General features: G+C 40.7%; 1 protein-coding gene across 6 annotated transcripts in view; it reads right to left on the bottom strand.

Moving 5' to 3' along the window:
• The window catches only part of ENOX1 (ecto-NOX disulfide-thiol exchanger 1), a 373111-nt gene that overhangs the window by 239400 nt on the left and 108363 nt on the right, over nucleotides 1-25348 (bottom strand). For all 6 annotated transcript variants that reach the window (XM_042806116.1, XM_042806120.1, XM_042806117.1 and 3 more), the window contains exon 3: nucleotides 14841-14918. The gene's annotated coding sequence lies outside the window, so the exon portion shown is untranslated. The remainder of the gene's footprint in view (nucleotides 1-14840; nucleotides 14919-25348) is intronic.

Here is a 25348-nt window from a genome sequence, read left to right as displayed (position 1 = left end):
GTCCTAAAAATGCCTGCTTGTCTCCACTGACTATGCAGGGTGACTAGCTCACATGTGGGTGATGAAAGTCATCTCACCTATGTGACAGCTTCATTAGCAACACTGCTTACACTGAGCAAAATAATACACAAGTACCAAATGTTAACTCAAAACAAATTTAGAGCAGACTAATACTTGTATAATCAGAGATACAGATCTCAATTCAAGGCAACATTAATACTCTCCTACTCTGTGCTTTCTGGCCTGAGTTTTGGGGGTATGTGATTGCACAGGAGCAAGGGGCATTTCTGTACAGCAGCAAAACTTGCTCTGTGTCCTGTCTTCAACAGTTTTTGCTGAAGGAGATTTTTCAAAGGACTACAAAAAAAACATTTCTGATAATCTTCCCGTCACAGGCAAAGTCTTTCTGACCCCTAAATAGCCAGAAATTAGCTCCAACTGTGAAACATTAAAGTTAACATACCTCTACTAATGTGTTTTCCCTAACTGTCAGAACTGGAACGTGGATGCCCCAACCTTATCTGAATCTAGCCAGTCAAGATATTGACCAAACAATACTTTGAAGGAATGAGTCCTCCAGTCTTATGAAGAAGAATTTCCTTTAAATTAGCATTAAGTAAATGACTCAAGTTTGCCGTACCCCATCTGAATCTTTGTGCCTGAATTACCGGAAGGGAACTGAAGACAGGATAAAAAAGAGGAAACTCTTTTCCATAATGTTGTGCCCACAACCTTAAGCAGCTCATTGGAGACACCAATGACCTGGTTTGCAGGTGATCAGGTTATCTCCATCTCCATTTGACTTCATTTTGGTGAACAAAACTGTGTTCCTTAAAAGCTTTGTCCTTTAGTTTCCACGCAACTGTTCCTTATTCCCTTTGTGCGTTTGAGGCTATCATAGGAATAATACACTTTCCAAGGTGGATAATAAAAACTATAAAAGGAATCAGCTCCAAATGGGTTACAAAATTGATGCCTTCACCACCACCATGCAGGCATTAACATTAGAAAGCTTTCTCAAGAAAGAGGACGTTCGGATAGATGAAGGAGAACATAGTGGAAAATACCAATGAAATGTAAGCATAAATGCCATTAATAAATCACAAGCCCAGCACATAACTCCATATAGTAATACCCAGAAAGACAGTACAAATCGATAATATATACATAACTCCTCTGAATTTGCTAATTTGTTTTTGAACAATATGGAACCACTCCCTAATTTCAAAGCGCTGTCCAATAACTCCTTGTACTATATAAAGTACACATTTGGACATGTTGACTTCTCTAATTAGTCTATAAATACTTGACTTTTACCCACTGCATTGGTAAGTGTGATAATTGCTGGGGAAAGGCCAAAGCATTTATGGTCAATCAGATGATGAGAAAAGGAATATGGCCCTTTCAGTGAGTAAAATGTAAGGCATTCTGTGGCAAGGCAGAAGCTATTAGCAGGATCAATATTTCTCCTAGTACCTTAATAAATCATTATATCAAAGAACAGTTGCAGGATGAAGAAAACCTCATTCTACCAACAAGGATGCTTCCAAATCAGCAAATAAAACATCATTTAAATTACAAAGACCTAATTGGTGTACAAAGGCAAACGGCAAGCATAGAATATAGCCCTCTGATGCTAGGCATGTATGCATTTTGAATCATTAGTGAAGGAAGAAAAGCAGAAAGATAAAGAAACAGCTATGCTAAGTGCTCCACATGCATAATATGTACATCGGTAAATATGCATGAACCCACGACACTGTAGCTGACTGATGACACCATGTTTGGTGCAGATATCATAGGTGGCAGAAATGGAAGAGCACCTGGAAAACAGAATGGCCTTTGGTATCTTTTCTATTGCACTGAATAGAAACCCTTTGCTATTATTTGCACTGAGGCTTTTTCTTCCTCTTCCCCTTAGCTAGCTGGGAAAAAGCTAAGATAAGTGAGGGAAGGGAAGAAATATTCTAATAGCTACTTTCAAGCAAGGGAACTTATTTTCTCAGCAGACACTGCATGTCACTGCTTACCCAATACAGCTATCATCACACGTAGCCATGTAGCTCTCTTGGCCACAAAACCAAGAAGGAAACTGTAAGTAGAGATAATTGGAGTTCAGTCCAAGTAAGGATTGAAGGACCACAATCACGTACGTGTCCCGCACAGTAGGTAACCCTCCTAATGTATGTATATGGCTGTGAGAGGAAGGTAAGGCATGCCAAACTACTTCATATGGTGTTGCAAACCTACACGTTGCTATGGAGCACACTAGTGCACAGCTTGTGAGCAGCCACCACTACCTTTTTCGGAAACACCAACTCACAGCACTTTTGATTTATAGTATTACCTTTCAATCTAATAGAGAAATGATGAAGCCTAGTGTGGAAAGTCACTAGAGTAATAACCGCCTAAGTTCCCACCAGGGGAAAATGTAATATACTGTTGTAACAAGTATTCAGGTTTATTCTTTTGTTTGAATTGTCTGTATTTAGCTCTTTACTGAAGAGTTATTATAGAAAAGCAAATGCTTCTCAGTTGTTTAGTCACTACTCTTGATCCCTGTCACAGCCTTGGAAGATTGTTTCTAATTATTCAGAGGAAACAATTGTTGACTTTGTGAAGAAAAGTCAATTGTTGAAGGAGTTTCATTGTGGAAGTCAAAGTGGCTACTCTTTGGTTCTCTAGTTCATATTTCATAGATGTGTTTATTTTCTCAAACTGTAATATATTCCAAGAAGTAAAGCAGATCAGTCTCTCCATAAGTTACACCTTAAATCAGTTTGTTGGCTGATCCTTCTGTTGTAGAAAACACATCAATCCTACTTTATATAGCATAATACGCCAACTTTAGTAGTATGGAAACTGCTATAGTTTATATACTTAACTGCCTATAGGCTTCCCACGGGTTCTTCCTCTCTTCCTGGGGAGATTATGTATTCTTCCCTCATCTCATGCCCACTAACACATACCAACAGAGCATCTCTGCTAGCATCCCAGGACTATTTTAAAAAGCATTGGAAATACCCTCTTTGCCTGCATCCCAAAGTATTACTTTTTGCTTGGCATGTATCAGCTTTGTAGACTGCAAACCACTTGAGGCAGGGACTACTCCTAATTGCTTATGTCCTTAGTGGCCTAAAGGCATTATCAGCTTTACTCATCAAATTATCAGCAGCAGAGGGGATGATTGTGAGCACGACCCAAACTTTAGCGATCACGTCCAATGGGATCACAGGGGGAAGGCTAATGGAGTCCATGCGCCCTTTCAATTCTATTATCATAAACCTCTTTTTTTCTAGTGCAGTAAAAAGATGCACTAACTCTTCAAACAAATAACCAAGAGCTATTGGGATGATAGTAAATGGATTCGGGAAAGATTCAGGATTCTCTTATTCTAGTCAGCCTGAACAATTAATTAACAGCCTCCTTGTTTGTCATTAATTTTGTTGCCATAGTAGCCTCTATGAATGGTTTCTAACAAACAAGGAAGATTTATCTTTCTCACTCTAAATCGATCAGAAAACTAATGATTTCACATTCATTTTTGTTTCATAATGACAGGTAAAGCACAGTGAATCATTACAACAGGGTCTTCTGAGAAGGATAAGGTGTCAGTTATCTTAAAAAGCAATCTTAAAAAGCAGACCCAAAGATTAAAAGAGAAGTGCCACTTCTATGCAAACAAAAATACTGGCTCCAAAAGGAATACTAAAAAATGACAACAATTTATGAATAATAAATAGAAAAAAAAGTTTCCAGATTTTTTTTAACTCCAATTAAGCATATTTTGCTTGGATATAAATACTTCCATGCACTATTTTTTGCTCCAAATTCACAGCTGGTGAGAGACCAAGGAGGAAAAACATTGTAACAGAACTTCCTATAGAACAGAGTTAAAATGAATTAGTTAAAACAGAGGAATTTTTCATCCACTATAAGTTTCTTGGATTGTAAAAAGAACAGCAGTAGGCAAGGGAGAAGGGAGGGGGAGGTACACATCTGCAAACTAAATGCAGAGTAAGTTCTGGCCATCATCATGTGCTAGGGGTTTGGACATGTTTAGAGAACTACGGGCTGCAACCTGCAAATTGGATCAATATGTTTCTTGCCTGATAAATTCCAGGAAGAAGAAAACGGGTCCATCATTGGAAAAGACTGTTGTTGCCTTTCTTCTAGAGGACAAGGTGACAGATTCTCTTAAAGCTGTAACTGCTTTTAGTTCTTCACAAAACCATGCTTTGAAAATGAGAGTCATTTCAAACCTTGTCCAATCTATAACCTGTCTCAGTTGGAGTAGAGAAGAGTTAGAGCATCACAACATAGCCAAAGTACTCAGATTTCCTTGACTAAGAAGCTAGTAATAATCCCAGGTACGAAATGCTCTAGTCACATTGGCCAACTCTTTTCATCAAGGAAATTAAAACAAGCATGAAGGCAGTGAGACTTATGTTCCTTATTATATTAGACATTTCCTACAGCCAAACACAAATGTCCTTCAATATATTCTCATACTGTTGATACCCAAAGTAATTGACTCACCTACAGACCATAGCACAGTTAAAACTTACTGAGATCAGACTGTTTTGTTCTTTACCTCACCTCTTGAAAGACCTAAAGGGCAAGTGTTGGGCCATCTCCCATACTCCTCAAGGAATATGAACACCAAAGTGCTGGGGAGATCATGCAACCATGAGAGCTGTGCTGCCACCAATACAGAAATATATCAAGAAGATGAAAAATCCCCAATTTTTTAGTTAAAATGTTTCTAATAGTTTACACATTCACTTTTTTATTGTTCAGTTTTGGGCTGGTAAGGCAGTTTCTCTCCTGGGACAAGGTCCTATAAGCTACCAAACTGTGGAGACAAAACATGTAGAAATAAGGGGGCTAGGGAGCAGGGATGTGGCTCTGTGATAACAGCACTGCAGTGAGGGATATAAAGCCCTAGATGTTGGTAAGTAGACCAGGGGCTTGTTCCTGACCCATTTCCCCTTTCACCACATCCCCTCAGCTGCCTCAGTTCAAGCATTTTCCTGGCTATGCCCAAAACCATGTATGGGTCATTAAAAATAGATAGATAGATAGATAGATAGATAGATAGATAGATAGATAGATAGATAGATAGATAGATAGATAGATAGATAGATAGATAGATAGATAGATAGATAGATAGATAGATGATAGATAGATAGATAGGTAGATAGATAGATAGATAGATAGATAGATAGATAGATAGATAGATAGATGGATGATAAATAAATAAATGGTCCTTTCGACATGAATCATTTCTCAGATCCAATTTAGAATGAATCTGCTGAGCCACTAAGCTCAGCCAAAGGGAGGGTAACCTCTGGTGATGAGTGTGGAAATGAGAGCTTGAAGGCAATCTGCTCTGAGATCAGATCTGTATCATATAGTATCAAAATAATATAAAAATGCAGCCTAAGAGCAAAGAGCAGGTATGATTTTCATTCTCTCTGGTTATTTTTAACTGAACCTCTGCCTGTCCATCTATTACAACTATAGAGCAGAGATGGGGCAGTAGCAAATTTGAACTCACTTTCAAGACAGAGCAAAACTTGGAAAGAAGTCACAAGAGGTAATTTCATTACTAGAAGTTTAATGAAAACCGGCAGCAGGGTGGTGAAGCAGCACACAAATTGCTGCCTACGGAGAGGAGGGCAGGTAGAGCAGCCAGCATAAACTCCGCCTGGGAAAAGCCAATAGTCAGGTGTGGGCAGACCCCTTCCCTGCAGGGATGTGAGGGGCAGCCAGGAAACAGGTGGGAGACAGGAGACATTCATCCATTAGAAGAGGCACCTCCACTGCTCACAGAGCAATTTGTTTCCAGGAATCTGTTGTGCTTTAAGTGTTGGGCAAAGCCTACCACAGCATGTACGTGCATGGCTTGAGTGTTGACACCCGGGCCCACGCTGAGCAAATTCAGGATTGTTCTGCTCAGGGTCAGAGGTAACTGGAAGTCACGTAAGATGACTAGCAGTGCTGAGGCCAAGTTAACCGCACGGAGTTAAACCTAATAAACACTGGCAACCATGACAATTTATTAGCTTGTACTCAGCATCATGCTAACTGTGCTACATATCTTCTGGTTGGCTGGGCAAATGGGCAGAGGGAACTCCTAGCTACCAGTAGAGACCTGTGTAGATGTAAACCCTTATCTGTAGGTCTGTGGACTCTCACTGAGCACCTGCATCCTGGTGAAGTGAAGTATAAACCAAGCATTTCCAACTTTTGGGGAAATTTTGCAGAAGGGAGTACAAAAGGAGAACTAGGGGAGTGAGGAATGGACTCAAGGCCATAGGTGGCTGAGTTACAGCTCTCTACTGGGAGTGCTGGGCAAGAAGTCTGTAGCCTGAGCATAAGCCTGGAGGTGGGAGAGCTGGGATTGCAGAGCAGAGTCCAGGTTTGGTTTAGGGTCCATAGTCTTAAGCACATCATGCATCCAGTGGTGAGACTGTCTGCAGTGCAGTGAATGCTCAGCACATGCAGTGAAAGGTCTTCAAAGAAGCAAACAGAATGCTGTCATAAAGGACAAACAGGTAGACTTGTGGGGTTTTTATTACAACTTAAAGACCTTAAAAAGCATGTTGCATTGGTATCAAACACTGACATTTTTCGGAAAGCCTGTCCTATGGCACTGTAAGCTGCCTGCCAGCTGTACGGCTCTTGACAGAGACAGTTTCCAACAGAAATCTCAACTTACTTGAATCTACAGAGGTGGAAAAATCAAAGATGCGTTAATGGAAGAAGGATTACAGGACTGATCATTGTAAAATCTGGAGGCAAAGGTCTTTAGCATTAAAGAGGAATGCTCCTGGAGGGATTAGAAAAATCACAGGCTCAAAAATCTCTGTGCCCCAGAACAAGAGGACAACCATCTCTCTCTGTGTATCTAGATTTCACTGGAACCAGATAGTCCATTTGATTGAAATCAGTCATGTGACTGACATGAGAACCTGACAGCAGCTGGTCTGCAGAACTTTGGCCAGGATTTCAGAGTCATTGCTGAATAGCTCACACCAAAAAAAAAAAAAAAAAAAAAAGAATATTTGACAATGGTATTAGAGCTCATTGCAGAAGATGTTATGTCTTTAACCTGCTTTAACCTGTTACACTGTAATCACCTTTTTTCCCTTGTCCCCTTGTTTCTTTGCCATCTCAAAACAGTAAAAAGGCTGTGTGAAGAAAGAAGTATATATATTATATTAATATATATATATATATGAACACTTAGGATGCTTTCATGGAGTGAAAGAAGCACATAATGTTGTGATTAGCTACATAAGTGAATTGGTGGCCTTCAAACCTTAAAAGAACAGCATTATGAAGAAATTAAGCAAAACACGTGATGTCAGTCAATTTTATGAACAAGGTGCCATATTTCAGACTCATCCCTCTCCTGGATTTAACATATGACCTTTGCTTTCACGATCCTTGGTCCCTCTAAAATGTTCTTCTTTATCCTCTTTGGTATTGATTCCTTGATATTAATTACATCAAGTCAGGTTTCCACTGAGACTGTAAGAATAGGGACATTCATGTGTTACCTGTCAAGTACTGCCATAACTGTCTTCAAATGCTCTTCTAAGTCTAGTGCCTCTGGAGTCCCATATTATGAAAATTCTACACTGTCTTTCAAAGCCCTTCCTCTAGTTTGTGCAACATTGCAATGTACTTTTGGTAGGGGGATGTAAAAGTAGAAAACCACTAAGTGCAATAGTAAGAAAACTGCTATTAGCAACAGTGAGAAGAGTTGATTTGCTACTCAATAGGAAGAAAAGATGTTTGAAGGATCAGCTGTGATCAGAAAGCCACAACCGTTAATACTGAAGACAAAGGAGTAGAAATTCAGGTCATAATAGGGAAAAGTAGATTAGAGAGAACTGAGATAAGCTAATTTTTTTCAAATTGGTTAGGCCATATGAATTTCACCCTAGAATATGTAGCTAACTGGCTGAGGGAATCTTAGAGCTGCTGGCAGTTATCTCTGAGAAGTGAGGTCAGAAACAGTCAACTCAGAAAACACTCAATGGGAAATAACCAAATAGGTTTAGTCTCACCAAGAATCATCTAAGGTTATTCAGTGGCTCACAAGCTTCAACAGAGTCATTGTCACATATGTATGAATGTCAGATTGGAAATATAAAGGAGAATGTTATCTAAGGACACATGAGGGAATTCTCCTTTATTACTTCACTTGGGAAAGACTTCAACCATAACTTTAGGTGCAGTGTTGGAAGCCACATTTTAAGGAGAATCAACCTATAGAGTCAACTAACTCATATTAATGTTGATGTGGTTTCCTTTAAGGTTTGCTTTCTGTTTTATTCAGTTGTGGAATATAATCATCAATTTCTCTATATTTTCCCTTTTCTGAAATGATAATTGACACTAGAAATCTGAATCATTCTGGAGCAGTATATTTTAGGACTTTAAATCCCAAAGTGCTATATGTGCTACACTTCAGCCTAGAAAGAAGATTGAAACTTTATCAAAATCAAGGCTTTGCTTTACTGTTACTCATGATACTGATTCAAATTTTCTTGGTTTTGAGTTCTGAAGACTAACAAAGTTTGCTCCTGAATTAAGCTGGCATCAAAGAGTTTTTATGAGCCAGGTAACAAGAAGCTGAATAACCATCACAGATAGTTTCTAATGGTGACATATATTCATTGTGGGATCAAATTCACCATCATTCAGAAACAGTGTGGCCAGCAGGACAAGGGAAGTTATTGTTTTCCTGTACTCAGCACTGGTGAGGCTGCACCTCAAATACTGGGTTCAGTTTTGAGCCCCTCACTACGAGAAAGACATTGAGGTGCTGGAGTCTGTCCAAAGAAGGGCAGTGAAGCTGGTGAGGGGTCCGGGGGTTATTTAGTTTGGAGAAAGGGAGGCTCAGGGGAGACCTTATTGCACTCTACAACTACCTGAAGGGAAGTTGTAGAAAGGTGTGTGTAGGCCTCTTCTCCCAAGTAACAAGCAATAGGACAAGAGGAAATGGCCTCAAGTTGCACCAGGGGAGGTTTACATTTGATATTAGGAAAAATTTCTTGACCTAAAGGGTTGTCAAGCGTTGTAACAGGCTGCCCAGGGAAGTGCTGGAGTCACCATTGCTGGAGGTATATAAAAGACGTGTAGGTGTGGTGATTAGGGACATGGTTTAGAGGTAGACTTGGCAGTGTTAGGTTAACAGTTGGACTCGATGATCTTAAAGGTCCTTTTCAACCTAAACAATTCTATGCTTTTATGATTTTCTCTCATGTATACAAATCCCCCAAAATTCCTTTATTGTTTACTATTTGAACTGGTAGCCTTTCTGCATACTTTAGCTAAGAAGCAGGAGAGTAAGGACATAAACCTGCCAACATTGCGCTGGGCTGTAGTGAAAAAAAAAAGAAAGGATTTTTGGTAACTGTTCATTTTGGTTGGCACTTGGTCATCTGAACACTCCTTGTTTTTCTAAGTAACAAGCTCTGCAAGTTCCACTGCTGTTTCTGGAGACTTGGACAGTAGCAGTGATGGAGGATTTCTTCTCTCAACTTCAGAAAATGTTTTAACTGCCTTTCAGAAGTGAAATCAATTCATATCTGTCTATGGCAGCAGACTGGAGCTGTAGCTTATGACTTTTACCTTGTTGTGACACCTGCTTTGGTCAAGGGGATTACTGATTACTCCTCCTGGAAGGTGCCAATGCTGATGATGTTCATCTGAGCAGCTGTCCTCCCTCTTCTATTATTATTATTCATGGCATGTGATTGATTCTTCTGAGGGTCTTAGTGATAGAAAACTTAGCAGTTCTTTGCTGTCTTTCTTTTGAAGTGACCTGAATAAACAATTATTGTTTCTGAAATGTGCTACAGCCACCATTTCACCTCATCTTTCGTTCAGATATCTCTGTGCAGCCAGAATGTGGGCAGTAAAAAGGTGCAAGATGCATCATTATCCATATGCTGAGAGCTATCAGCTGTACACTTATTATCTCTCCAACAATGTCATTCATTACCTAGTATCATACTGAGAAGAGTTTAAAGAACAGAAGAGAGAGAAGACACTAGTACTGATTCCACCTAGACAAAACTGAGATACAATATGGATTGGAGTAATTTTAATTTAAGGTATACTTCCATAATTAATTATTGTGCTTCTAAATTCTGGGCTTATTTTACATAATCTGTATCCATCTGAAAGTTGTATTGACTATATTCAGCTTCTCAACACTGGAAACTGAGTCAATAAGTCAACAATACATGGAGGGATGCAGGTACACAGGAGGAAGACAGAAAAAAAAGGTTTTGGAATGGGACCTGTAATATCTGAAAATGTTTTCTCTGAAAAATAGATAAACAAATGAAATAAACTACAATGAAAAGTAATTTTCCCTTCTAATATTTGACAGCTTACCATAAAGAAAGTTACGTTCAACTGTCCTCTGTTGTCACTGTAACTAAGACACCAAATGACTTCCTATGGAGCAAATAAAACATAACTTGGATTTTAGAAATGCCCATTAAGTGTTGTGTGGCTCTGGAAGAGACTACACAGGGTGGCACTGAAACCTTCCTCACTGGACAGTTAGATACACATCTCTCATATATTATCTAGACACCTTTGCTCTTGTTGGTAATGCAGGCAAATGAGCCAAATTATCTTTGATGCCCCTAAGGTGTTCTTGACTGTTCACACTAAAGATCTCCCTTCTTCTTATGTAATACACCAGGAGTTAAGATCAGCAAAGATTATCATCTAATTGCCACTTTGAAACAGAAGATGATGGGCACCTCAGTGAGGATAGTAAAGAACCTTACGTCTATTAACACTTTGTGCAGTTTGCAGGAGTCTCTCAGCTGTTTTCCCATTCTTCTGGGAAGTAGATATGATTAAATAATAGGGAGGTATTTAAGGATGCTTCTGGGCTGTTTCTCCAGCAGAGGAAGCACTCACCATCATTCCTAGAAATTCCTTGGAAACAACTCAAAACATAAAAGCCAGTGGAAGGTCAATCTGTTGTCTGGGTTGGCTGGTTTGTTTTCCCTGAACCCATATTAATTTCAGCCTCTTGCATAACTCCTGCTCTGGCCACAGTTCTTATTCAGGTGAACAAACTGTCATTTTACTTTTTCTAATAATCACTTGTTCTTTGTCTTGCTGTGGGCAATAAAAAACCAGAGTTGGATGGTCACAGACACTCTGAACTGCCATTCAAGAATTAAAAAAAAAAATGCATATATGTGTTTATATTAGCTTGCATATACAACCCGTAATTTGGACACAATACCCCTTACAAACTCACAGTCTTGTTCTAATTTCTGTTCTAATAAAATGCAACTGTCCCTCCATGGCAGCTTTGTGAGATACACTTTCCCCACCCTCCCTTTTATTCTGCCACACTTCCTTTGAGCATCTAGCTTATAGATTTTCTCCAGCTACCAGGCTATTTCGTTTCCATCTGTTCAATAATTCAAATATATTCATCAAATGCACACATGGCACATTTCCAGGTAGTACCATCCCCCTTCTTTTCTGCCTTTTTGTGGCCAGGCAATTTGCATACAAGTTGCACAAAGATAACCTGCTCCTCCACAGTTCTGGTTTGTGCATCAGCTCCCCCTGCTTCGTCTTTGCAGACCTCCACGCATCGTCGCGTGCGAGCAGCCACTTCATCGCCCTCACAGACTCTGGCAGGACAGCTGAGCTCCGAGCAAAGCCCTGTGGCGTGGAGGGTTTGGCCTCTCTGGCAGCATGGCTTTGAGGCACGCACCTGTATCTAATGCGGTCGCATCAGGGCTCTCCAAGCCCACGTGTGCTGGTACGGAGGTCCAAGGTACTGTTGCCAAGATTACATGCTCACGTGGAAAAGTGCTCTCCCTAGCATCTTCCCCTCCTTTCTCCCTGACCCCCATGACTTTTGAGAGACTGGTATTTTGCCAGTTGTCTTTGTATTACTTATGAAGCAGCTAGACAATGGCGTAGCACCCATCCCCTCCACCAACCCCCCCAAAAGGAACCAGCCCTGACCCACCATGTGCCCAGGAGGCTGGAACAGGAGGACAGGGTAGATGAGGGCTTCCCATCCTCTGTAGAAGCCATGAACTGTTTTCAGTGCCTTAGTTTTTCTCTGCTCTCTCTAAAACCAAGACACTTGTTTCATCATTGGGGTGCCAAGGGCAAAGGTATGAGGAGACCCCAAGAGGCATTTGGAGAGATGTGTCATTTAGTGACTCCCAACAGAAAAATTTAAGAAACTTCAGCAATAAATGATTAAAGCTCCAACAAAGCAAGAACAAGTAACAAAGTTGTCAGGGAAAAGGAGGCTTCTCTGGAGAATGGGCGAGGGATCATAGGCAGGAAATAAAAGAGATTAAGAAAACAAGAACTGTGCAAGAGGAGGAGATACTGATGAGGGAAAAAAAAAAAAAAAAAAGGAAATTTGCAGTGAAAGACATGGAATAAACAAAAAAAAGCCGACCTAGATTAAACTAATTATATGGCCAGATCAGTATCCTGTTTTCCTTCAATGTTAATCCCAGATGATACAGAAAAGTGGTACAAGAGATACCTACACAGCTGCAGAAGAAGCTTCACCCAAACCCCAGACTGAGGATTGGGGAGCTCAGCTTTCAGTCAAGCAACTACGGTGTAATTGCTTTATAACTGTGTAATATGAAAAATATAACTGTGATGGCATTCTTATTGATGTAAATATCTATTTCTTGCAAAGGTTCAATGCAATACCTTTTGATAATACCTTGGGGCGGTACTTTCCAAGGGGAAATTACACCTTCTCTCTCCTTTTCAGTAGAAATGTCTTGCCTTTTAATTTAATTGGTTTTCCTTTGCTTCTGCATTATAATGAAGGTGCAGCACAGCCATACCCAAACTACTTTATGCCATCTAGTATACATATACCTAATATGTACATCTAACAAATTAATATCATACTTATTCTCTTTTTAAACGACACAATACTAATTTGTATGTATATCACAAAGCCATTATTCTCAGGAATCAGACTTGTGAACAAAGAAACTTTTAAAATGTGTTTTAGACAAATGACTTGCCTAAGCTTTCTCTGCATAGCAGCTCTTGACTGCATCTGTATCAAATTCATTAGGACACAGGCCGAACCACACCTTGCTTTGACAAATTTAGCAGTAGCTCTTGGAAGTCTTTGGTAAGACATGATTCAAACAATGCCTATAGACAGGTCTGGAAAGGAAGATTTTATAAAGCTGCTGCTGCTAGTAAAGGATTTACAACCCAGATGCCAACTCGTGCAACAAGTTTTCTCCCTTTATCCTAAATGTATTTCACTGTTTGTACTTCTTTCTCCCCCTGACACAGAAAAACACAAATTTTGCCCTAAGAGATATCATCACTAAAGAAAGAAACCCTGCAGTCAAAGCTTTAGCATGACACAGATTGCAGTCAAAGCTTTAGCATGACACCAATCATTCAGCAGTGGTGCAATTACTCTGAAAAGCTACTTATTTTTAAACACAGAGCTTTCACTCAACACAGGCCTGAGGCATCATGATCAGATCTATATCTGCAGTATCTCAGCCAATCTGATCTAGGGCTTTTGCTCATTACGGAAGTTGTAGCCTTGTGTGAAGTTCACATCTAGGTTCAAATAGTTTCTAAAGCATTTTGGAGCTGGGTTGGCTTTAAAAGGTATTACCAAATCATAATAATTTCCAAGAATGAATTAAAAGTTGTTTTGGATGCCTCTCATCCCCTAAATCCACCTGATATTGTTTTTGTTTAAGGTTTACAAGCCACTTTCCCTGCGGAATTCCTACAGACTAATGGAACAGTAAGTGACTACAGAGACAACAAGAAAATCAGTAATACCCAAAGTGCTCTCAGGAAAACCAAGTGAATGAAATAGAGCATATTGCAAACGTGAACATTTTTGAGAATTATTATTTAGGGCCAGATACAATTCCCACAGACTCCAAGTGTGATCCGATAGCAGGGTATAACCATCTAGTTGGAAAAGCTGATTCTCATTGTTTTTTCTGAGCAGATTTCTATAAAAATGCTGTTCAGTACTACCTTTAAAAACAGTAAGAAATCAAATTTTTCTCTGTTATACAGCTGCACAGAAAAACATATTGAAATGCAGGGAAGTGTTTTCTATCTTCTAAGTCATTGCGATTGTGAGCCACGGTGCTTATAAGACCATCGTTCTGGCTGACAAGGACATAGCATTAGCTACAGGCTCCTCACCACTCCTTGCCATACTGACACTACAGGAGTCAAGCCATTATTATTATGCTCTTTTTACAGTCTCTTAAATATCAACTTTTTTTTTACTTTTAATTTTCTTAAACTTCCCATGAACCTGAGCTCCTTCTGACCCGTCAGCCCCAGTAATTCTGCTGACCCTTTGCTAAGTGTGCTTCTCGAAATGCCCAGAGCTATAGCTGTGGGACAGCTGCCCACATATTAGCAACCTGGGTGGGAGCAATCGATTGCAGGGCCTTTTAGTGTAATGCAGTTTCAACACATGCTGAAAGACATAGTGGTAAGGTGAAAATTACTTACGGGCCCAATTCCTTTCAGCAGTTCAACTCTATAAACTGCAATAATTCACTTCAAAGGAAAGATGAATGGGTTACTCTACATTTATACAATGGTAACAGAACGGAATTATGTCCTAAATGTTTTAAAAGAAACAAAAATAATTTTTCACAACACTTGCTCCAGAATAAAATTATAGTTTAATTTGGATTGCATGCATTTGAGATAAAAAAGGTAACAAGTTGGCATAGAAATCTACATGATGAAATAGTCAAAATGCAATAGAGTTTACAGACCTGTACGAAGGAAGGTAATTTCTCAGCAGCCCCATCATGGTATTTCCAGAGGAACGTTACAAATTCTCATGGCCAATCCTACAAGAAGTGGAAAGAATAGTTAAAACCAGAGAGTTTCCAAAGGAAAAGCAAATAAGATCAGTTGTCTCCTTGGATACACAATGCTAAAAGTCAGTGGAGAAATGGTTTAGAGGATGTTAAACATTTTAAACTATGGAAGCAGCAAGATCATAATAATTACTTAAATATAACAAAAGTCCAAGTTAAATAAACTACAAAATGGTAAGTTGTTTTTAAAGGCATGTTATTGGAAACAGTCTTGATAAAAATGCAATGAGTATGTGGGACTGGATTAGAAAGAAAAGAAAAAAGAGAGAATACTGCACCGTTTTATATTCCCTTTGAACTGTCTGTAATAGAGACCTTAAAGTGCATTTTCAAACATATAGCATATCAAAGAAGCAGACATTTATTTCTAGCCATGGCACTTTTAGGCTTTTGGTAAATGAAACCAGAAATAGTCTTGTGGAACTATGCTGTGTGACAAAGCATGTACTGATGGGTTCTGCCCAACATCAGTAAACAATTGTTTTTTCCTTTAACTGAAGGAAAGAATTTCAGCAGTAAATAAATGCTGCACGTCTTGCATGAATTCTTCAACAGAGTCAAAGCAAACCTGTCTTTTCACACCCCTTGCATGTGCTATTCCAAGTCAAAATACAAGTTATATTCCCTGAGATCTATCAGTTGCTATGTTTTAGATTATGACAACCATGATACACAAGGGATGATGATACACAAGACACTAAAGCTGGCTGCTATAATCCCTCTGGAATCCACACCCGTTGTTGTAAGGATAATTATCTGGGTATCCCCGAGGCCAATTTTTGCAGTTTTCATATAAAAATCACCTCTTGCATAAGACATGAAATTTAAAATCATCCCCTTCGCAGATATCATTGAGTCACTCCATTACCTCTGGGATAGATATAAATTATGCATTCTTTGATTCTCTTTAAAATTTTAGATGCACAAGGGGACAGAGAAGCATCTAAATGGTACTAAAAATATAAGGCATTCAAGAAAGAAACAATAACTTGTATGGTATTAACTGCTACAGTGCTCTGAAGGCTCCCTGCCTGGTCAAGAAAAGCACATAAAGCACTGAAACATAACAGCAGGCTTGCATGCTAATGGCTGCTAGTGACAAGGACTCATTGAATGTCACTGCTTCACATACTGCGTACTGTTCATTTTTCTTATCTATGTGACCTCTCCTTTGAAATGACTGATGAAACTCCCGTGAATTAGCATCTCTGCTTCTGGGCATTTGCCACCAAGAAGGCATTCAGTAACATCTCTACTAAAATACAAAAATAAAGCAAGGGGGAAAAAAAAAAAATCTTAGCAAAAAATAGTCACTATGTCTGTTAAAGGATACTCGGTGTGTACTGCAAAAGGACTGCTTCTCTGAAGTGTCCTCGTTAGGTTAGTTTTTACCTTGATGTCCTTTAAGAGTATGGGCTTGTCACAACACATGCATTCACATTTCAGACTTGGCTAACATTTTCATAATTGGTGCGAATAAAAAGGAATAGCTGTTACTGCAAGAAAAAAAGAAATGTCTCTGTTCTGATGCCCTGCTGCTATGATGACCTATTTCACACTAGCATCTGTTCTCTTCTGATGAACCACTCCAGATGTAAGCTGGCAAAACAGCACTGCAAGTATGCTACCCAGACATCCACTGAGTGCTGCAGATGTTTTCTTCCATGCTTCACATTTAATGTGTGCCTGATTAATTTTTTCTTTATTATTTCAACTACTTGGCCCATAGAATTTCCTGTGAAGTTTGCAGAATCCAGGATCCAATCTGCAGCCACAAGGAGCCGTTCCCTTTGTGTGAGCAGGTTCATTAATGACTGGAAATAACCAGCCAAAAGCGCCTTGGTCTGAATTGCCAAAAGAAATACAAACTTAAGTAATCTATTATGTCTTAATACTATTTGCCTGAGGATTTAACACAATGCTCATTTCAATTTCAAAATTACAGATGTTTGTAATATTCAGATGCATCAGTCTGAGCAAAAATATTATGCCCGTTCTCTGCCTCAAGCCCTTGACCTGAATGAGGTTAGTGACAGGGATATGAATGACTTGAGCGGAAAATGAAACACAAAAGTAGTTTTATCGTAAAGTACAATATTTCTTCTGTCACTTAACCATTTTTTTCCCTCGCAAAATTACAGGGTAGACTGCAAATCTTCAAGGCTAGCAGCCACTACGACAGCCTAAGTGCCATTTAAAAGAATAATAATTTATGAGAGAGCTTGGTAGAATAGCAAAGGTCACAGAGAAGACTCCCCAGGGAGGAGAGGATGACAAAGGTTACAAAGATGACTAAAGACTCGCCTACAGGAAGGGAGTTTCTTGGAAGGAAGATGCTTCGTTGCAACGGCTTCATCCTATCACCACACAGTCGCCTCATCCAAACAAACAGTTCACCTTTAAGTTAGCTATAAGGCATTGCTTATCAAAAACACTTCTGAAATTCTTGGCTTAGCAGCTTGGCCACGTACCCAGTGCCCACTGAGGTGCTGCCAGATGGAGGATGCTGTGGGTCTGTCCCACAGGGCACAAGGGGGATGCCTAGTGACTGATCTGATCCCATCTGTGGGATCAAACTTGAAAAATCTCCAGTCTTTACAAGCCAGTCCCCAAATAGATGCCACTTTTGGGGCAGGCAGTGTCATTTGCAGACCTCTAACAGACTACCACAGACTGGCGCAGTTTCTCTTAGAAGCAATGTGAAGAGCTGGTACATGAGGAACCTAAGACACACAGTTGACACATTGCTCCCAGTCAGCTGTAAATTTGCACACCAGCCATCATGCTATACAGAAGTTTAGGCTGCTTTTTCTTGCCACATCTACATCATTCCCCCCCCTTCATCTGCCGCAAGTACAGAAAAAAAAAAGACAAGGATGAAGACAAGCAGGAACAACTCTTCTTGGCACAGCTCCACTCTCTGCAGCTTCATCTCTGGGCTCATAAAATACACATTAACTGGTGGGAGAAGCTGGCGCTGCAAACCTGGGGGTAACCAGCGGTGTCTGCAGAACATCAGAGCGATAAAGAAAAGCTTAACCTGAAGCCAGCATGCAATACAAGACAACTCATCTCTTCAGAAATGTGCGGCCATAACCATTTTGAAAACTGACAGTTTCCAACGGCTCCCGATCGGTTGTGGGAAGCTTCTGCAGCCAGATCAATGGCTGGCACTTGTGGAGGAGGTCTGCATGGCTCTGAAGGGTACAGATGTAATATGTGCCAGTCAGGAAGGGGTTACTGATCACTCTGAGTAAAAAGAATTATGTTTAATTGCTGTAGAACAACTGATAGAGCCCATCTTCCTGGTATTTGATCTCCAGGCCTCGCAGTCCATAAAGAGGTACCTGAGATCTGAGTAACCATTCAGGTAGAAATACCCAAGGCAATATTTGGGGACTCTCATCTATTTTCTATACCAAAATAGAGCAATTTGATGAAAGGGACCAATGCCACCGACATTCACAGTATCTGCATTTCCTTCATCTGGCAGTCCCTGGTCCATCACCACAGCCGACGAAGACTTTGGCTGGCTGTTCAGACCACTGAACAATTTTACAGTCCCATAACCGCACGCCGATGACAGCAGAGTGTGCCCTTGGGAGAGGGAAGGGTAGAAGGCAAGCGGAAGGCAGGATGCAGCCGAGCAAGCCTCCGATTATCGCAGCATCTTTTATCCTGCACATCACCTGCAGGAAGAAGGGAACGGCACTGGATCATTGTGAGCACAACGAATAACCCCGGCAATGCCCACTCCCAAGTGACAAATCCACCGGGCACACCGCCAGGGATCCCTCCTGAACCTGGAGGAGAAAGGCAACCAGCATTCCCAACGCATGATTTGCCCAATGCTTAATGCCGCTTGCTCCGGAGCGGCAGTTCCTTCTCAGTGCCAAGCCTTGGCAGGCTCTACATGCAGGGTTTTCCACTCTCCCGTGTCAGTTTGGTGTGCTCTGCCTTCCTTTATTAATTTTAAACAGAATGGGGGGGATGTAAATTCACCGTTGGGGATATGTCAGTTTTTGCTCAACATGCTCTATATACCTTTATTAATTTTGTATTGCATGGTGGATGTGATTTCACTCTGGGGGGAAATCAGGGATAGCAAAAGGTCTTTCCCACAGCAGGGCAGCAGTGGGGAAGGGGAGGTTATTTCTCTGTGGGTTTGTTTTGAGTGATTTGCATGCTTTCATGGGTTTCTAAATCTGAGGAACCTGTGCTTTCATGAACAGGCAGTTTCAGTGCCATGACCTACTGGTCTGAAGAAGTTGATTACCTTAATATATCATTTGTTATGCAAGTCTTACAGCTTACAGTACATTTTAAAAGCAGCAGATGATGCCTTTTTATAGTGCAAAAACAGTATGCAAAGGGGGAAATAAAAAAGCTTTCAAAATTAAGACCTATTTCCAAATAAGACTTATTTTTTTAACAGTAAAAATGCATAAAAAACACAGGAACTACAATAGGGTTGTTTCTTGACACAGGTTCACAATGTTTCACAGGTTCACTTGTAGATAGCTCTTTGCTATCTATTTTTAATTCACACAGCAAGGTTACACTCCATCACAGCACATCCCTTTGTTTCCAGACTCTTGGTCCCAGTATATCTTTATTCACCGGTATCAGGACAACAACGGGAATGTCCCCTTACTGTCCTATTCACTTTTCTGGAAAAAATTCCCAAAGAAAATAAATATTTCATGCCTCCCTCAATTTCCAGAGATTCCCATGTCACAACTTGTTCATACTAAGCTTTACCAAATGCTGGGAAAAAGTAAACAGTGATGTCCTGTTGGGTCTGGACCTTTCACCTATGATAGCCAAAAGGCAAGGAAACTACAGGTGTTGTTTACTGTTCAGTTTTTCATCAAAAATAAAGCATATATTTTTTTCACCCACAATTCTGCAATGCCGCGTACAGACCCTGCTTCCATTCTGGAAACCTCTGTACATCATAAGTATCTTTTCCTCTTCTACTGACTTTTAGAGCACAAAGTCTGGGAGTTCATAGCTCCTCTCCAGCTGCTCCAGCACCCAGAGGATAGAAAACAGCCTTAAATCTACAGCACAGGGCAATCTGGATTGGGATTCTTCTGTACAGTTGACTCCTCTGTGACTCCTTGGTCCAGGGACCTGTGGTGGGAAGGGGTCCATGGGGCAAAGGTATCAATGAACAGCAATTTGGGGACAGTTTGCTGTACAGGGGAGGGAGGTGAATATTCACATGGGCAGTCTAATGCTTTTGTTTGCTCTTCCCCAGTCAGCTGTGACACTGGGGACATCTGACCAAACAGCAAAAGACCCATTTTACTGATCAGAAGATGCTGCAGTAAGATTTATACGTATAAATAAACACTTCCTAGGATTTATGCTGCTGAACAGTGCCTTACTGATATCACTGCTCATAAGAAACTTGAAATGGTGAAGTGAGTTAACTATTTGTTTGAGCAAAACATGTTATAGACGTAAAAATAAATTATGGACTAGCTGGCTCTCACTGCACACACCATTCTCTTCCTAAGCTGATGAAGCTGGCACATGAACTCCTTGCGTGATGGATGGCAGGGTCAGAAAGTTTCTGTGCTGAGAAGCACAGTTCCCATTTTGAGCATCAGAAAGCGCATTGAAAAGTGTGTGAGGGAAACAGGAAAGAAAGGGGCTAGAGGACTGCAGCCGGCTGTCATGGGCTCTGTAGGTCAGTGCTCTTATACTTGCTGAATACAGCTGGATTTTGAACAAGCAGGGGGGAAAGAGGAAGGGCAGGATTTGGAAACTGGCTCACATCCATCCAAGACGATAACATGAAACCCAGGGAAAAAGTAGTCAATACCAGGTACGTGTCACAGCACACAATGCTACCGGCCTTTAACAAAGGGTAATGCAGTGATACTCACCAGCCTCCTTGCTGTGCTGCCAGAAGCCTGCGTGTTCCCAGAGACTGACGGCAGGCTGGCAGCAGGGCAGGGAGCAAAGGGAGAAAGGCAGCCCTGCCCAGCTGTGAGCACCTTGCTCCGTATCCTGCTTGCTGCCCCCACGCAGGGGAGCAGGAGCCAGCCAGTGCTCCATGTCATCTGTCTATTAGCTGCATCCTGGACAAATCACAGGTTAACAGTGGTATTCTGTGCCCAGTTCCTCTCTGAGTTCTCCAAAAATAGAAGAGGAACTGGCTAGAGTTCTAGGTTCTGTCCGTCACCTTCCTGCAAGCCATCTTGCTCTCCTCTCTTTCAGTGCCACTGCTTATGAAACTCTGAGAGGAATTTTATTCAGCCATTGCTTCTCCTTACCCTGGAGAAGGCTCAGGAGGACCTCATCACAGTATTCCTGTACTTAATGGTCAGCTACAAAGAGGATGGAGGCTCTCTCTTCATGAGGAGCCACATGGAAAAGACAAAGGGCAACAGGTACAAGTTGCACCAGGAGATATTTCATCTTGATATAAGAAAGAAATTTTTTTACAGTGAGAACCATCAACCACTGGAACAACCTCCTCGGAGATGTGCTAGAATCCCCATCACTGGAGGTTTTCAAGATGCAATTGAACAAGGTGCTAGATAATTTCATCTAGGCTACCTTTCCCATGAAAGGTTGGACAGATGGTCTTTCAAGGTCTCTTCCAACATGGGCTGTTCTATGATTAGCTGTCCCCCCCCAATCCTACTTCTCTGGAGACTGATTCCAAAAGCTTCTTATCGAGGCCTCCAAAGCTGTCCATATAATCTACTCTCTCCCTCTGAGGATAAGGTTATCATAGAATAATTTACACTGGAAGGGACCCCGAGGGGTCACCTCATCCAACCTGCTTCTTAGAGCAGGTTGCTCAGGGTCTTCTCCAGTCAAGGTGGAATGCCTTTGAGGAGGGAGAGTTCAGAGCCCCTCTGAGCAATTCATGTCAGTGTTTGTTCACAGCCATGGTGATTTTTTTTCCCAAAAAATATATATAATCAGAATTTCAAATGTTCCAAATTGCATCTGCTGCTTCTCCTATCACCATGCACCTTTGAAAAGAAAGAATATGACTCTGATATATTTATCCCCTCCCATTAGGTAGTCAGACAGCGGTAAGATCCCACAGTGTTTTTCTCTTCATCTGAACAGCCCCAGATCTCTACACTTCTTCTCGTACATCCTCTGATCCAGCTCACTGTTCATCTTGGTGGCCCCCCCGGGAACCTCCTGGGGAGCCCAAGACCAGACACAGTACTACCGATGTGGTCTCACGTGTGCTGAATGGAGGGCAGTAATCACTTCCCGCTACATTAGGTCCAGCTGAAAGCATCCAGGAGGCTGCAGAGCACAAGAGCTAGGCAAAATGCCCTACAAATGTGTGCCCAAAATTGAGCAAAATATACAGATTTTTGCTGTGAGTGGACTGACACTGAAACGAGGAGAAAAGAGTCGGACACCTGAGCCCAGAACAGCAGCAGGCACACAGGTAAGGCAGACCAGTCAGTTGAGAGAGACTGCACAGAAACAAGGGGAGAAAGGTAGGGAATACCATAATATTTCAGAGCACATAATCACTTGAATATTAGTACAAAGCAGCTACAACTGAGCTTAAATTACTGGTGATCCTAACAGAAATAAAAACAGCAGTAATTTGCCCATTATAATATAATAAGGAACTGCATCACACAAACACAGATTTTCTTAATATTAGTGTAGCATGATTAAAGGCTGTATAGCACCAGCATGAACAGATCATAAAATGGGCCAAAAGTGGCATAAACCAATTGATTGCAGAGGCATTTCTGTAATGCAGTATTAAAGGAAAAAAAAAAAAAAAAAAAAAAAAAAAAAAAAGAGAGAGAGAAAAAAGAAAGACTGCAATCCATTCAGCCTTTGTCAAGAGATGACATATTTTCATCTTCTATCCAGACCGATGATATGCTGCGAGTAAAATCATTAATTGTTCTGCAAAGTTGCATCTCCAATACACAATACTGCAACCTCCATGTACCTAGAAATGAGACCACTAATAACAGGAGGGGATAATTTCTACGAGATACCAGGAAGGAAGCGCAGGTGCATGTGGGAGGAAAAACAGCAATGCATCTACCACCTTTGTGAGTAACTCCTTCAGCCAAGAGCCATTTCAGTATTAAGCCCATGAAGTCTGCTTGAGACAAGGTAGTAGCAGTAAGTCTAGAGAAAACAACAGCCTGGGGGAGAATGCTTTTATCAGGATTGCAAATGCTGGCTCTATTAACAAAAAAGCAACTTTGCATTATCATGTTTTTTTTACAGTGGCAATAGCAGCATGAATTGAGTCCATTCCCAGAACTGATCATAAGGAGCAGAGGAAAGGAAAAGGGGTTTCTTCTTTCTTTGTTCCTGGAGGAAAAGAAAGAGAATGAAGGAAGCTCTTATGTCAGGAATAGTGCTCAAAGCACTGGAGCAGCTGGCAAAAGTTTCTGAACAGTGAAATGATTTTGGAAATCTGCATGTGAAATACAAATTCTGGTTAATACTTCAGACATTATTCAGATGAGTATCTCTGTGTCATGGATATTTTTCTGCCAATGTGGATTTACTATGGGGACAAGGCTTTCAACAAGTCCTTTCTAGATCAGAAACATCATCCACTTCTTCCATTTTCCTGGAGGGAAGGCATTAAAATGTCAAAAGTTAATGAGTTATACAAACTTACTCTTTTTTTTTTTTTTTTTTTTTTTTTTTTTTTTTTTGCTTTAACTTTGCCCTTTCTTGCAAAAGGCTTATTCTGATTTCTTTTGATACTTGTTTCTCATAGACATTTACTTACAATATTGTCCTTGACACAGCAAAATTTAGGCACTGATGGTATCAGACAATCAGTTTCATGCGAAGAGAGAAGTGGTCTTTTGGACTGAACTGCCTCCTCTCAAAGCAAGGTCCATGACTTTAAACACAGTTGCAAAATGCTTCTAGCAGGGGTAGAAGCACTTGCCACATTTGTATTTGTTTAAAATAATCTGATGGGACTGGGGCCACAGAGTAATTTTTGTGGTTGGAATAGTTTAACAGCACAACTGAGGTTGAAAATTGCTGTCTTAAACTATGTAGAGAAGAGCAAAGCCACTATTTGGAAATACATTCTTTTTTGGACTACAGACTGGAGGAAAGAGCAGTGCTTGTGGGGATTCCCAAAGGCTATTTCGTAAAACTGTTGGGATAAAGATTTGCTGGACCTTCTTGCTGGTCTCCACTTTCACTCGAGTCATTGTGTGTCAAATAATTAAGCCTGGAGGGGATACACGTGTGTCTTGCCATGCCAAGGTTCACATACAACAGGTTCTGCTTGGGATGAGAGGGGGCCCTCTGGTTATCTATCAGCAAGAACCAGCAAGGATACCTGAGGGATTCTGGAGCTCCACACCATCGCAGTAACGAACAGCAGATGACCTTGATGGAAAGAAGGGTCATTATTTTTCTGAACAGTTTCCCTATCTGCATCACCAGCCTGCTCACTTTGAGTTTAGCAAGCTGCTTTAGGCAGAAATCAGCCTGCCTGAGATTTAAGAAACAAAAGTATAATTAGGATCTGTTAGATTTGGGATGTGCCTTTGCCATGTTACCACTGACTTTGGAGATCTCAACTACTGGCAAAAAGCTTTCAGCAAATAAAAACTTGAATGAAATAAAAATAAACAACAACACACACACACACAAAACAAACAAACAAACAACCAGCAATCACGTATCAGGGAGTGTCTTCCGTGGGAGAATTTTATTGGCATGCTTTCATGTCTCTATAGCCTTGCATGTGGAAAGTTTCTGCAAAGCCAGCCTGCGTCCACTGAAACACCAAAGAGCAGCAAGAATTCTGTACTGGAATAAATTCTTAAAGCACTTATTCTTGCACAAACACTAAAACTGCAAAGTGTCTGCACTTGAGCAACTACAGCCACGCAAATTAAGGTCATGTTTTGAACAAAACAGATTTCTCCTGTGCCTGCAAGTGACTTGTGTGTGCATTTGTAATGTGCCCATTGCTAAAGCATCTGTGCCATGAGCTAATAATGGAAATAATAACAGAATAATGGAAAAGCTGCATGCACAGGCAGCTCTTATACTGAAGACCGTGTAAGTACAAATAGAGGTCACTTCTGGAAAAGATGGAGGCAGGGCCTCCAGTAGCCTAGTCCTAAGAGCCATGTTTTCAAAGAACAGCAGCCATTTGTGCAGCTGAACTTCTGTCTTTGCAAGTACACATGCATATTAAAGATCATAAAAAGAAGAAATTAGTGAGGGGCAAAAAGTGTTATAAAGCATTTCCAAAACCAGAGACGGTCTGCACATATGGCAGCATACAATGTATTTTGCACCCTGCAAACACAAGTGGGGTTCTTCTCTGAAATACAAGCTTCTACTTTTGTATGTGCTCTCCAATTAGACTGAAATATTTCAATTTATTTTTT

This window comes from Tyto alba, unplaced genomic scaffold (genome assembly GCF_018691265.1).
Source record: "Tyto alba isolate M040663 unplaced genomic scaffold, T.alba_DEE_v4.0 Super-Scaffold_45, whole genome shotgun sequence".
In the NCBI taxonomy this organism is placed as follows: domain Eukaryota; kingdom Metazoa; phylum Chordata; class Aves; order Strigiformes; family Tytonidae; genus Tyto; species Tyto alba.
This window is presented reverse-complemented; position numbering and strand designations above follow the sequence as displayed.